At 37.0% G+C, this 15654-nt stretch overlaps 1 protein-coding gene across 7 annotated transcripts in view; it reads left to right on the top strand.

The window, feature by feature from the left end:
* The window catches only part of RERE (arginine-glutamic acid dipeptide repeats), a 389341-nt gene that overhangs the window by 282620 nt on the left and 91067 nt on the right, over window positions 1–15654 (top strand). The gene's annotated exons all lie outside the window — the stretch shown is intronic.

Below are 15654 nucleotides of genomic sequence, written 5' to 3'. Positions count from 1 at the left end.
TCCGGATGCACAGGCCGAGCTGTGTTACCGTCAGCGACGCTGCCCCTCCCTGGGTCTGAGCCTTTAGCCACAGTACACGGAGGGACTAGGGAGGGAGCTAGGCTGCTTCGATCAAGTTTGTTTTCTATAGATTTGACTTTGGAACCATGTGAATATTTCATGTGATTATAAAGCAAAATTAACTTTTAAAAATAATCCCTAAAAAAGTCTAAAGTAAAAGGTGACAAGTGAGCCTAAGGGTCCTGAGTTGGTTGCATGATATCCCACCATGATGTCTCATCTGCTTCCGTCTCGTAACACACCCAGCAGCTCAGAACAACAGCTCACACCGCTGCGAACAGTGTGATTACCGAGACCCGTTTCCTTTTCTGGACACTCCTTTTTGACTTTCGAATATATCCTGTAGGGCTGGTTAGGAAACTTAATGTATTTTCAGGTTTCTTGACATAATTCTTCTCTATGTGGTTACTAATGTGAAATCATCAAAACTGAAGAAGTAATAATGCATTTTATGGATTTTTATATATTAATAAAAAGTCTAGATGGTCACGTATATATTTACATAGGCTATTGAGCATGAGGCTGAGCAACTCTTCTGATAATTAACTAAATGTAATTAAAGCACCCTTTTTGTTTTTCTTTTTCTTGAGAGGTCACTATAGTTGGAAAGGACTTACGAAGTCATCTGTTCCCATCTCTAAATAGATAATAATCCAAGGCTCAAAACGGCCAGATGACTTTTTGAGTCCTAATCCAAAAAGTTTGTAAGGGAGGGTAGAAAATAACCCAGATTCCCAATTTACGGATCTTTCTACTCTACAGCTTGCTTTTAAGGAAAGCTATAGATATCTGAATATGTGCTATATGATAGAGTTGATTTTTATTCCTGGTCTCACTGTGTTTCTCGGGTATTACATAACATTATAACAGTTTCTTGTATGTTGGAGATTGAATGATCTTGCTGAGGATATGCGTGTTCTAAATAACTGAATGATTTTTCACATTCTCATATATATTTGTTTACTTTCTCACCTATTTGATACTTAGGGGTTTTGTTTTTATAAGGAATAGTTATTCTGAACATATAATGATAGAGCCAGAAGGGCCATCATGATTATTTTACAAATAAGGAAACAGACTCAGAGATTGGTGCACTGCAGGCAGTAGCTATGGTAGATGTCGGTGTGAATGTATAAATTCAAAATACCCTAAAAAAAATCTATATTTTCAAAGTAACTCTTGGATGTAAGCTTGTTTTCTGTTGATTTTTGTATAAAAGCTTCATGAAAAAAAATTCTCCTTTCATGATGTGCTGATCTGTTGAATTCTGAATAATGAAGCTATTACCATGGTTAATTAAATGTCTGTTTTGGGCACTTCCCTGTATTTATCTGATTTCTTCGCTTTCTATTCCAAACCCTCTGAGGATTCTGGAGATGTACTTCAATCCAGAAATAATCTAGGCTCGCTTTGCCCCAGGCCCTTTGTAGCTACTTCCTTCTGAAGTTTTCCTAAGCATTGCCAGAGGGTTTGGGTTTTATGAGTTTTGATTTCTGAGAAGCTGCCCGCCCATCATTTGAAATTCTTGTCGCTGCAAGCCCAAGGTGATCCCGGGGCCGGCTTGTGCAATACGAGTGCATTCAGCCGCCAGAGGCCTGAGTCCTGTGCTCGGTTTGTGACGAATGGAAAAGTTTGGCGGCCACCTTCATTTTGGTACTTCATCCTTGTACTGGCTCGCAGAGAGTTGTAGTTGTAGGCACTTCCTTTAATGAAACGTGAAGTGAATGGAAAACTCTGGTGAGAAGTTAATGTTTATTTTGACCTCATTGGAGTAACAGAAGTTTTGAACTATGTTAAGTAATGAATTAAAAAGATAAGTACATTGTCATGTAAAAAGTATTTGTTTTCTTACAGTATAGCGTAGAGTCAAAACAAGGTTAGGCATTTATCAATTTAGAATAAACCTGTTTTTCATATTTCCCAATACAATATAGAAATTTAAAATAGATGAAATCTGCAGTACGGCCACATTAGAGTATATTTAACAATCAGCAGGAGTATTTAAATATAAGTGCATTTAAATAAATGCAGTAGTTCAATTTTTTTAAACTAATCACTAAATAGAAAATTTTTGAACTGTTGGTTCTTTATGAATTACTTATTTTGACTGCCAGTTTTTTCTTACAAATGAGATTTTTAGTGTGTAATTTTTAAAACAATTTATTGGGGTATACTTTATGTATAATAAACTGCTCTGACTTAAAGTATACCATTTGATGAGCTTTTTCGTATGTAATACACCAATGAAACTGTTAGTGATCAAGATACAAAACATTTCCAACACCCCCAAAAGTTGCCTCGTGCCCTTTTTATAAGCCTTTGCTCTTCCAATATCAGATAACTACTGTTTTCTCTCATTTTAGATTAGTTTGCATTTTCTAAAATAGCGTATGCATGAAATAATGTGGTATGTGATCTTTTAGGTCTGGCTTCTTTCAGCCTAATAATTTTGAGATTCATTCATGTTGTTGCAGTAGCAGTAGTTCATTTTTTTATTTGCTGAGTACTGTTCCTCTGGACAATATTTTATCCCTTCACAGTTGGGCTGTTTCCAAGCTTTGGGCCATTAGGAATGAAGGTGTTATGAACATTGTTAAACGAGTCTTTGTGTAGATTTATATTTTCGTTCCTCTTGAGTAAATACCTAGGAGTGAACTGGCAGGATTGTACATGTGCGGGTAGCTTCTTAAGAAACTGTCAAAGAGCTTTCCAAAGTGGCTGTCCCATTCCCATCAGTAAGTGTTAGGATTTCAGTTTTTTACCATCCTCAACTTGATGTTGTCAATTTTTTAAGTTTAGCTATTCTAATGGGTGTGTAGTGATATCTCATTGAGGCTTTTCATTGGAATTTCCTGACTAACTGGGATGTTGAGCATCTTTTCACGTCTTGTTGCCCATTTGTATATCTTCTTTTGTGAAGTATCTTTGTCCAATCAAATCTTTTGCTTAATTTTTAACATTGAGTTGTGTTTAGTATAATTTAGTTGTAAGAGTTCTTGCTATGTTGATAACAAATCCTTTGATATATGTATTGTGAATATTATTTCCCATACGATGACTTTTTTTTTGTAATGGTGTCTTTCAAAAAGCAAAATATTTAATTTTGCTAATAAAGTCCAATATATCACTTTCCTTTATGAAGGTATCTTTGATCACCTCATGATTGCCAAGATTATATCGGTACTTTCTTCTTGAAGTTTCAGTTCTTACATTTGCAAGAAATTAATTTAGAATTAATTTTGTATGTGATGCGAAGTAGCGGGTGGGTGAAAGTTCATCCGTTTCCACACAGATGCCAGTGGTTGGAGCATCATTTGTTGAAAACAGACCTTACTCATTGAATTGCCTTGACACCTTTGTTGGATGTCAGTTGCTTGTATATGTTTGGTCTTTTTCTGGATTCTGTTTTGTTTCACTGACCTAATACCTATCATTTTTTATCAGTACCTCAGTGTTTTGAATACTGCAGCTTTATAGGAATTCAGGTAATGTAAGTCCTCTTATTTTTGTCCTTGATTTTTAGATTGCTTTGGCTATTTTAGGTCATTTGCATTCCCATATAAATTTTAGAATCAGTTTGCCAGTTTCTAGTTTTAAAAAGGCTTGGTGGAATTTTGGGTGGAGTTGCACTGAATCTGTGGTTCAGTCTAGGAAGAACTGACATCCTAACAATATTGAATCTTTCCGTCCTTGAACATGATATACCTCTCCGTTTTTACAAAAGGTTTCTTTTTTTGTGTGTAATTTCTGTAGTTTTCAGGTCTTACACATATTTTGTTAAATGTATCCTAAGTAATTACTATTTGAAGATGCTACTGTTAATAGAATTGTATTTTTAAATTTTCCATTTCTAAGTGTTCATTGATAGAAATAGAAATACAATAGTTTTTATGTGTTGACCTTGTAGACTTTGGTCCTGCTAAATGCTAGTAGCTTTCTAGTTGGTTCCTTAGAATTTTCTGTGTACATAAGCATGTCATCTGCAAATAAAGACAGTTTTACCTCTTCCTTTCTGATTTGTGCATTTTCTTTCTTTTTTGTGCTTGATTGCACTCATTTGGGCCTGCAGCATGATACCGAATAGATGTGATGAGAGTGGACGGACGTTTTTGCCTCCTTTCTCGTCTTGGGGAAAGAACATTGTCATTCACTGTCAAGTACAATGGAGGGTGTTTTATTGTGTGTGTTTTTTGACAATGTTCCCTTTTATAGCTACGTTTGTTGAGGTGTTTTTTTTAATCACAAATGGGCATTGAAATTTGTCAGATGCTATTTTTTTCTTGTACTTCATTTTGTTAATATGATGAATTAACATTGATTCATTTCAAATGTTAAGCCAACTATGCATTCCTAGGATAAATCCTGCTTGGTTGTTGTGTACTATTGGATTCAATTTGCTAATGTTTTGTTAAAAACTTACATCTGTGTTCATGATGGATATTGAGCCATAAACCTCTTTCTTTGTGATATCTTTGGTTTTGATATCAGAGTAATAACTGACTTCAAAAAATTAGTTGGGAAATATTTCCTCCTACTCTCTTTAATGAAAGAGTTTGTAAAGGATTGCTATTTTTCTTTGTGAAATGCTTGGTAGAATTCACAGGGAAGCCATCTGGGACTACATTTTTTTTTTTTTTTTTTATGGAAAGTTTAAAATTATAAATAGACATAGGCCTATTCAGATTTTATGTTTCTTCATGTATCAGTTTGGTAATCTGTTGATCTGTGTCTTTTAAGTGTTTTGTCCATTTCATGTAGGTTTTCAAATTTATTGGTAAAAATTTTAAATTAATTCCTATGTTATCTTTTTAATGTCTATAGGATCTATAATTTTGAACTTTCTTTCATTACTAATATTGCTAGTTTGTTTCCTCTAACCAGTCTAAATAGAGGTTTATCAACATTATTGGTTGTTTCAGATAGCTAGCGTTTGGTTTCGTTGATTTTCTTTTCTATTTCATTGATTTCCAATCTTATTTTATTATTTATTTTCTATTTATTTTGGGTGAATTTGATCTTTTTTTTCTCCTAGCTTCCTAAAGAGGGATCTCAGATAACTGATTTTATCACAGATTTTGATTTGTTCTTTCATTATTATCATTCTGTTCAAAATATTTAAAAACATTTTGTGTTTGATTTCTTCTTTTACCCATGGATTGTTTAGAAATAAATTGCTTAATTACCAGAGACTTGAGATACCCACCCCCAAACCCATTGCCCCATGTTAGTGATTTCTAATTAGTTCTTTTGTGGTCAGTGAGTACCCGGCAAGATTTCAGTCTTTTGAAATCTGTTGACACTTTTGTTTTTTGGCTCACGATTTATCTTGGTGAATGTTCCGTGTGCACTTGTAATGAATTTATATTCTGCAGTTATTAGGTATACTGTTCCATAACTGGCAGTTTTTTAAAAAATGGTTCATATTATTATTCAGATCTTCTGTGTCCTACTAATTCTTTTATCTACTTGTATCATCAGTTACCCAGAGTGATACATTCAAGCCTTCAACTGTGATTGTGAACTTGGTTATCTCTCCTTTTTGGTTCTGTTAGTTTTTGCTTTATATGTTTGAATGTTGTCTCATTAGGGGAATGAACATCTTTCTCCATGTATTGACTCTTTTACCTTTTTGGTAACTCTCTTTTATGTCCAGTAATACTCTCTATGTTGAACTTAATTTTGTCTGATATTAATACAACTCCTCTAGCTTTCTTATGCTTATTGTCTGAGTGGTGTATCTTCTTTCAGCTTCTTACTTGAAAGCTTGCTTTTTCTTGTTACTTACAATGCATTTCTTGCGTACTTTAGTTTTTTAATTGTTTCCTTTTTTATCCAGTCTGGCAAGCTCTACCTTTTGTTTGGAGTGTTTAGTCCATTTTAATTCAATGCAGATGATTATCAGGTTATATAAAACTTGAGCCACATGTGTACATTCTTAATAACAGAGCCCTCATTGGACAACACAGAAGTAGTTAATATATAAATATCTTGCTTTTTGGCCACGTGACTTACTAATTTTAGTCTAGTGGTAAACTTGTAGAATAGTGAGGTATACAGTTGTTCTATGTTTGCTCATTCATGTTAAAATGTGTGTTTATCTTTTTAGTTCTTAACATTAAAAAAAGAGTTTTATACTGATGTAGAGCAAAAAGATGGAATAAATGTGTTGGTCTCTCTTACTGAAAGAGGAGGGTGTTCTGAGTGACTGACAGTGGGCATACTCCTTAACGTGTGTCAGCAAAGATATGTTTTACTATATTTTACTATTTTAGATTGTGAACACCTATAAATGCAAAGTTGTTTTATTTGTAATTTTATGTTATGTTAACATTATGCTAAAATATGACTGAGCAGTGGTGCTCCCTCTAGAAGATCATAGATAGAAATGTTTCTGTGTGTAGTGTTCCATGTACGTGTCTTCGTTTTATTAGGTTCCTCTATGCACGTTTAGCTTACATACAGTTTGTAAACATAATGCTGTATAATAACAGATAAATGGCCTATATCATTCTGATGGGATTAATTCAGCCATCTTTAGGTGCTCACATTAATTTGGCCTTTTACAAAATAGACCTTTATATTTATTCTTAGAAACTGCAGCATAGCCCTGTAGTTTGAGGCTAAGGTTTTCTAGAAAATACCATACTGACTTATTTTTAATAAATTGATATTCATTCTTTGCGCTCAGATATCTTTCCCATTTCCTAATACAATTCAAATTACTTTGACTTTTCTTTCTTAGAAACTTATTTGCATTTTTATGTTTCTTTCTCTGTCTAATATGGAACATATGTATGCTCACTTATATATAAGTAAAATTTATAATCATGCAGCAAAGATTTCACCTCTGCCTGGACAGTTTTATTCCCTGAAATATGGATTGCTGTTAGACATTTGGATTAAGCTTTTTACATATTCAAGAGAGTATATATTTGGTTGCTTATTTATTTATGCATATCCACATCTCCTTCAACAAAGAATTCAACGCTTCCAATAGCTTACTAGTTAGTTTTTTATCTCTGATCTATAAATATCACTATTTGTTAACCATTGAATATTAATCATCTTTGTGTTCTGAGCCATAGCTCAATGCCTGGTATATGGTAAAGAGACACTAAATAATTGTTGCATGATTGAATGAAGGAATAAATCAAGCAAGTTCAAGTCACTTTGATCACCCAGAACTTGACGTTGTGAAGTTGCCGCAGCACAATATGCACAGAGGCCTACTTTAGGGATCATTTCCCGCCTTTCTCTCCTTTATTCTAATAAATTAAGTCTGTAGAATTTCTGTTGGAGATTTTCTGTTTGTTCATCGTAAATGGACTTCTTACTTTGCTAAAACATCTGGCCCTGGATTTGCTTTGCAATGTTAGGACTTGAATGAATGTCAGGTATTTCCGGGCCCCCATATCAGGCGGAGCCGGGAGGCCCTGTTATTACAGGGGCCTAAAGCCTGTGGCCTGGAGTCTTCTGACCTTCGCCATGCCACACCCTTTACTGACATTCTTTTTACTATTTGTCCATTCAGATTAGTCAGGAGTAAATGGTTGTAGGATGGTATAGGTTTTTTCTCTCAGGTTTTTGATTTGTTATTGAAAAGTAGTGGGGGAAGTCGATATGCTATATGATTTCTTTTTATGGAAATCCAATCAATTTCAGAAGAGTACCTTATATAACTCAATCTTGACAAACACCTTATTTTATTTCTGTTATAACTGGATATTGGAGACCGTGTAGCTGAGGTTTCCTGATATAGTCAAGACCTTTTCAACTGATTATCAGCATAATAATATATTAGGTCAGTGCAAAAGTAATCGTGGGTTTCACAATTATTTTTAAACTTTCAAACCGCGATTACTTTTGCACCAACGTAATATAAACTTGAGTTTTTATTTATTGTATTTTGACCATTCCGAAACATTTTGAACTTTTGTTTTGAAAACAGTTCATTTAGAAATTTACCAAGGTGGCTCCTTTGGGGCTGAGAACTTCATAAATTCACTTCTGTTCAAAAGATCCAGCCAACCACACTTTTAACACAAAATACATGATTTATTCTTTTAGTCGCATTTGGGTGAAGAGGACTTTTTAAACTTAAAGCTTTAATATTTCGTTCCTTTTTAGGTACTCTGTTGAACTTTATGCCCCACTCTGTTCTTTGTCCTCAACATGAGTTTCTTGGGGGCAGAGGCGAGATAAAGGCACAGATAGGAACAGCCTCTGGTCATGGCACCTTCTTGACTTCCTGCAGCGGCTTCATTTTTGAGCATTTCACAGAAACGCCTTTGCTCTAAATTCTTACTTATGCTCCCAATGCACCCGTCCACAGCTGTGGCCCCCACCACACTTTTCCATGGGCACCACTCTCAAGTTCCTTTAGCCATTTATTTTTTCTCCTTTTTATATACTAGCTTTATTGATATATAATTCACATACCATATATTTCACCCCTTTAAAGTATATAATTTAATGGCTTTCAGTATATTAACACATTTGTGCAGCCATCACCACAATCAATTTTACAACATTTTCATTACCCCAAAAAGAAGTCTGTACTCATTAGTCACTCCTCATTTCCCCCTCCCCCCACTGTAGGCAACCGCTATTTCATCTCTATGGATTTGCCTATTCTGAGAATTTCTATAAATGGAATTATACAGTATGTGGTTTTTTTGGTGACTGGCTTCTTTAACTGAGGGTAATGTTTTTGAGTTTCATCCGTGGTGTAGTATTAGCCATTTTTATGTATAACCATTTTATTTCTCCTCTGGTGAACTTTATGTGTTTCCAAATATAATACCTACACTTAAGTAACATTCCCCAGATCTGATCAGCATACGGTGGCAAGGAGTTATCCTCAGTTTCCCTAAAAGCTCGTCTTTTTAATGTAGTCTAAGCTTTTATTAATATGTGTATATCACATTCTTTTTTTTCTTGTGTTTTGGTCTTGTTTTGTTTCATTTTTCTTTTTATATTTGCCTCTGCTAAGCCATTTCTCTCCCACCCTCAGCTTTTTGACTGAATTTTGACCCAGGCACAGGACCTTAAGTTGATCACTGTTATTTTCATTTTATTACGTGTTAACTATTGGTCAGCTGCCTGATGTCATTAACAACGTTAATAATAATAAAATTAAAGTTTATATGTTGATCTAGTGCTTATATGTTAGGCAAAGCTTATGTGCTTTTTATGAATGAATTCATATAATCCTCGTAACAATTTTATGAGGTAAGTAAGGTTATCACCTATAGATAATAAGCATACTTGTCATATATTTATGTACATAATAAATTAAACTTGAGCACAGGGCAGTCCTATAGTGACTATACTCCTTGGTATCTACTTGCTTGAAGATTGGGATGCATTTTGAATATTTCCAGTCTGTAGGCCATTGTTTTATTTTCCATATTTGTTGACATTCTTTTTAGGATTTTGACAGATTTCAGTCTCTGTGGCTTGAAAAAATTCTTTCAGTATTCCATCTACCACTGGTGGTTTATTTCTTCCCAATACTTTCAGGCAGCTTTCACTTGACTTTCTAGAATCACAGGTTCTTCCTCATAGGAATCTTCCTCAAAGGTTCCTGTTGTCCTCTTGTCTCTCCTGTACAGATTTTTAGTCCACTGTTTCCCCTTCCGTTTATTTTCTCCTGGTGAGATTATATGCTTTTTGGTCTGTTGTCCAGCATTTCTAGTATAGCTTGAATTTCCCTTTCATTTCTTGAATCTTCTGGTAGAGATCTCTCGTTTTTCCTTTTTTGTTGTTCTCGTCCATCTCCTTACAATGACTCTTGTAATAGTTCTGTTTATCTCTGTGTGATAAGTCATTGAAAAACTGCATTTGAGAATCTAGCCCTGCTTTTGTCCCCTTTCACTTTATTTAGCCTTTTGCCTGGCTATAAGAACTTTTGGTGTTTCTTCTCGACTTTTCTTTCCTTTTTACTTTCATTGAGTATAGGCAAGGTCAGTCATATTATATTGCTTGTTGATTTTCAACACCTGCTCTGTGAAGTCATCTTGGGTCTTCAAACAGCTAATGTCACCCCAGTCAGGGTTCATTGGCACTTCGTGTGTTTCTAGGATAGCATTTATGTTGTTATTGTATGTGTGCGTTTCCCTCTTCTCTGAGCTGCCAGTTCTCTCCTCCTGCCTACCCACCCTTGCCGCCGAGGGAAGAAAACACAGTGCGTGCTATGTCATTGCAGCTGGAGAAGAGCCTCAGCCGAAGCTGCTCCGGCCTGAGGCTCAGGCTTCTTCCTAGAACCTGGGCTGACGTTGGAGTCCTCGCTCCGCTCGCTTAGGGAGGTGGCCTTGAGCAAGATCCTGAACTTTTCCGTTTTGTTTCCTGATTTTCAGTACTCTTGCCACAAAAGGGCGGGGTGAGGAATGACTACATCACAAGGCCCGATACAGTTCCTAGCACATCCGATGCTCAACAACCTTTGGTACCCTCTCCTTTCTCCTTCGTCGCTCCAGGGGCCGGCATCATGCCTGAACACTAGTTGTTCAGATGTTGGTCCAGCAACTGCGATGTATTTCCTTCTGAACACTAACTGGATCTTTCCCTCAACCCCTACTCTCACCAGTCAAATTCCGTGTCTTTGCCATGATCTCTAAAATGTACTCCCATAAGAATATTTAGACAAATTTAGCCTCTCTAATGCTTTAAGAGCATTATTCGGGGTGGCAGTGTCCAAACACAAATAAACATTGTGCTCTTAGTTTTCATTCTAGTTTTTTAATGTGTATATGTCTCATATTTTGAGCTTGGTACTAGGTCATTGGTGATGGAGGTATGAATAAAAGTATATTGACATTTATGAATCATGCATTATGAGAAAAAAATTTTATTAAAGTTTTGTCTCAGATATATTTCAGCAAGATCTTTCTCAGCTTATGTTAATATTATTGTAATAGTTGAAATAATTAAAGCTATATGTTTATTACAAATAAGCAGTGTATTTTGCCGAACAAAAGACCTTGGAATCTAATGTGGTTCTTAATGGACTGCAATTATTTAATATTTCGTGTGAATGCAGTCTAACTCAGATAGGCTCTTTCTACAGGTATAATAATGGCTATAATTGTAAAAGGATGCTTCGGTGTAGTAGGAACTGCCAGACGCAATGCCATTTGATCTAAAAAGGTCACAGGAAAAGAGACATTTAAATTAAGTTATAAATTACAATTGAAGAACAATATTTTGATGTGTGAGACCAGAGATGTCAGAGCCGGGCGATGTAATTCATGGGTTCATTATGGAACAGAGGTTCCTGACAGCTGAGCCATGCCAAAAGGAAAATTTATCTGCAACATCACACAGACAGAAAATGGCAGCTAAGATGAGGAGGCAGAGTAGAAACTCGAAATCTTGTGGTAATACGCAGTTTATGCTAATAAGACTGCCCGAGATCCAGAGATGTTTAATGATTGCTGTAATATAATGAGGTGTTCGGACATGTGCACATTTTCAATCTTATTTAAATTAAGACCTCGTCCTTGATCTATAAAATAACACTCTTTACAACCAGGCATTAAGGTTGGTTCTCTCACCTCTTTGTCCAATATACAGATTTCCTGAAATTTCACAATTGTTTAGGTAGGAGAGTTAAAGCTTGAAACAAGATTTCCATCAGGGTAGCTTCGAGGAAGGATATAATTTAATGTTTATAGCAATCCATGAGAAGTTCAATCATGAGTTAATTAAACTGCAGGCAGTCATTAAGTATTATTTATTCTTTCGAGAAGCTTGCCAGTAAAGCACTTATATATATTAAATTATAGAAAGTAATAAGCAAGGATGATTTGTCAGGCAGAATGAGAGTAGCAGATTTAACTTGGGCAATTATGCAGAAATGTGTTTTTCTTCTTGTGGCGTGAGCCTTTCTTCCTGCTAATCACAGGGAGGTCAGAGGCTGTACGGAGCCAGCTGAGGATGATGAGCCTGCTGGCTGTGCTGAACCTCTGGCCACTGGAACAGTCTTCGGTAAGACCCATGGACCGAAAATACTGCTCCCCATGGCGGTACCGCCGTTTGACGTTTCAGAGTGTCTTGTCACACTGTGTGTCATTTAATGCTTCCCATTGTCCTTTGACGCCGCTGAGGGACGGTAGTGTTAGGCCCATTGCACAGATGAGAGCCTCAGCTCCGCTGGTTTGTGACAAAGCTGCGGCCAAGAGTCTGTCTCCTGCCTCAGATCCTTGCTGTGCTCACTAGGCTACAGAAGGCACTGGTTAGGGGACAGTTTAGGTAGGAGGGGCTGCTGAGCCCCTGGAGTCACTGGGAGCCTTTTATGCAGCTGGCTAAATGGGTCCAGTTACTGAGGGCAGTGTCTTGGGCTCTACGTGATTCAGTGTGGTGGTTGTGTTTATTACCATGGAACCAGCCCAGGAGTTTGTTACTCAGCTCCCAGGTCCACTCTGCTAGCTCACTCGTGGCCTCTTTGTGGGCACCTGGTACCGTACCTGGCAGAAGGAGGTGCTCAGTAACTCTTTGTTGGATCAACAGAAGGCAGAGAGAATACGGTGTGAGTGGCCTACCTCTGAGGCTGCAAGTCCCACTGGCTTTCCTGGCACCAGAAGGCGTGGCAGAGCAGGCTGGGTACCTCCCAGGGAAGAGTTCCTGTTAGCTCTTTCACAAGTAGCAAACCAACAGGGAGGAAGAAACACCACCTGCGGATTCTGTGGGGCAAGCTCAGGGGACCAGCTGACCAGCTGCTGGGAAACAGCCCAACAGGGATGTTCCATGACTTGAAAGGCTGGTAGTGGGTTGGTGAAGAATCTCCATTTTGTATCAAATCCCCAGATCTTGATCTGTGCTTTAGGGGAAATAGATTTTACCTGGGTAGAGGTGCAGCTTTGCAGTTCAGTAACGTGGGAGCGACAGGTTTACAAATCTGTGCTTCCCTGACTACTAGGTGAAACGCGCGTCCACCTCTGTGGTGATGTAGTTGAAAACTGGTCTCTGCTGAGTGACATCCTGCTTCAGTGGCCGTCGGGGTGATGGGGATGGTGTAAGAGCTAAGTGCTTCTCCCACCAGGAGCCTGCAAAGATTGGAAGCTGACTGTGTAAAGACGCTGTGTCTTGATCCCTGCTTTTTGCAATGATCTTTTCCCAGTGGCTCCAACGGTATACAGATCTCTCTACGCTACATTAAAATTGCATTTAAACCCAAACTTGACCAGCCTGGCTTGGCTGCAAAGTGGACAGATAGGTTTGCTTATCTTGGCTTTAATTGCGTTTCCAAGGCTGCAAAGAAAAGCTGTAAGGCATCTGATGGTTCGTCCCTCTACCGCATCTTCACTGCAATTTCTTTGAACCGTTTTGTCTAGGGAAATGGTAGAAAATCTTATCCATGTTAAAGGACCTTTAACCTTAGCAGTGTTGCGAAGCCTGAACTTCATTTCCTGACTATGTAGATGTATCTGTGTGACATGATCAGTTGTTTAACATTTGAAACCCACGTAATGTTTTTCACAAGATGAAATCTTTCTAATTCTTCAGAGCTAAATGCTATATTAGGAAGGATTGTTTTTAAATACAATTTCTAGAGATTTAAGATAGCCAGTATTTTGCTAAGTTAACCAACTCTAATTTACATGAGGAATACAGTTGAAATATCCAGTTTAGCTCTTCCTTAGACATTATTTTGACCCCAGTCTGAAGAGAGAAAATCTTTATAATCAGCTCGAAAACAAACTGCTTTCAAGAAGGGCTTACTTGCACGTGATACATCAGGCAAGGAAGGGAGAAACCCAACCTTTTAGGACTTTAGAGTCTGGATGTGACCTTTCGATAGGTGTGTCATACCAGACCAGTACTGTAAACTGCGTCTCACAGGTGCCACCATTCTCAGCCGTACATTTTCCATGTCCGTTATCTGCGTTATGCTCAGCTGGAGCTATACCTAGCACCTAGAATGGTATCTGGCGTAGGTTAGCACTCACTAAATATCTGGAAGGAATCAAGTATCCTGAACTCCAGTAATTTCTCCAGAGGGCTCAAAAGATAATCTTCATTTTTGTGAAGCTGTGTGGGCCATAACACTTTCAGTATGTTAAAAGTATATCTTTAATAAAATATGATTAAAGTATTTCTTTAAAGATGTATTTCTTTAAAGACTCTGACAAGCTTCCTGGAGTGTGGAAGGTGACTATTTATTTAGAAGGTTCCTTTTTAGAAGGTTCCTTTGGTTCCCTAGGAAGAAGGCATGCCAGAACAGCCCCTTGACCCAGCTTTTGTACTAGCCTGTATGAATGATTGATGACAGCACAATAATATCCTAACTTCATTTGCTCAATAAATCTTCCGTTACTGTTGTTAAATAATCCCACACCTTTTACTTTTCAAATGTGTCTTTGTGTAGGGGTGAGAGAGGTAGACACTTTAAGTATTTATTGAGTTTATATAATGGAAAGGTCAGGAATAGGAATATTTTAATGGGACAGGCAGGCAGTAGATCAAATGAAAGGGGGAGTCACCCTTTATTTAGAAACAGAGTAAAGGAAGGAAGCTCAGGTTACCCCATAAATTGCAAGAGCTTCATCCTAGACAAGTGTGATCTGAAATCAACTTTTGTAAAGGAAGCGTTAGTGCTGGGATTTGTTTAGGGGAAAATGCCTCTTTCTCTGTTAAGCACCTCATTAGAAATGTAGCTGAGGGGCATCATGCAAGCAGTAGTCAGCCTCTCTAATAAACCAAACAACCACAGCATCAAGTTCATCAAGGTACTCAGCACGTTTCTTCCAGCTCTCATTTAAAGCTCTCCTCGGTCCACCAAAAGGCAGGAATGTCGTAGGGATGAAAGAATGATGTGATTTAACTTAGATCGTTCATTCACGTTTGCAATGGGCTTCATGTTTTTATGAGTAAATTTCCTATCAGCCACATAAGATTTAAATTTTGTGTGTGTACTGCACCAGAGTTTTAATCAAATTTCATAAATTATTAACATAGGTAATTATGTGAAACATAAGTGGTTTTGTTTATAGTTTAACAATTTTTTTCTATGTCTGGAAAGGCTATCCTCTAAATCTAGAAAATTGATGAAAATTGAATAGACTGCTTCCTTTATTTTTTTCTCTTTCGTTTTAAAAATGAATAGCTAACACATTTAGCATACTAATGTGCCAGGTACAGTTCTAAGTAAATTACATGCATTTTCTAATGTTATCCTCACCATACCCCTAAGAACTAGGTGTTATTCTTATACTCATTTTTATTTTTCTGTGTCTTTTCCCACCATTTTTAAAAAATTTATTTATTTTCAGTGACAGTTGGCATTCAATATTATTTTCAGTCTTGACATGGCTTCTTCCTTATATCCTTGGTTACAGGACTTCTTTCCGCCAGGCTTCAGATAGTTGTCCAAGTTGATTGTTCTATAATTTAGTTGTAATTTTAATGTGGTCATGGGAGGAGACAAGCACAGCATTTACCTGCTCTGCCATCTTGACCAGAAAACCATTATATTCATTTTTAAGGATGACAAAATTGAGGCCCAAAGAGGATAAGTAACTTGCCAAGGTCACCACCTAGTAAGCACTAGAGCTAGAATTTGAATCCATAGTCTGATTCCTAGGTCCTTTGTTT

The sequence above is a fragment of the Rhinolophus sinicus genome, chromosome 14 (genome assembly GCF_057876585.1).
Source record: "Rhinolophus sinicus isolate RSI-liver-muscle chromosome 14, RSI-T2T, whole genome shotgun sequence".
NCBI lineage: Eukaryota > Metazoa > Chordata > Mammalia > Chiroptera > Rhinolophidae > Rhinolophus > Rhinolophus sinicus.
Note: the sequence above shows the minus strand (reverse complement) of the source record. Positions and strands in the feature narration are given on the sequence as shown.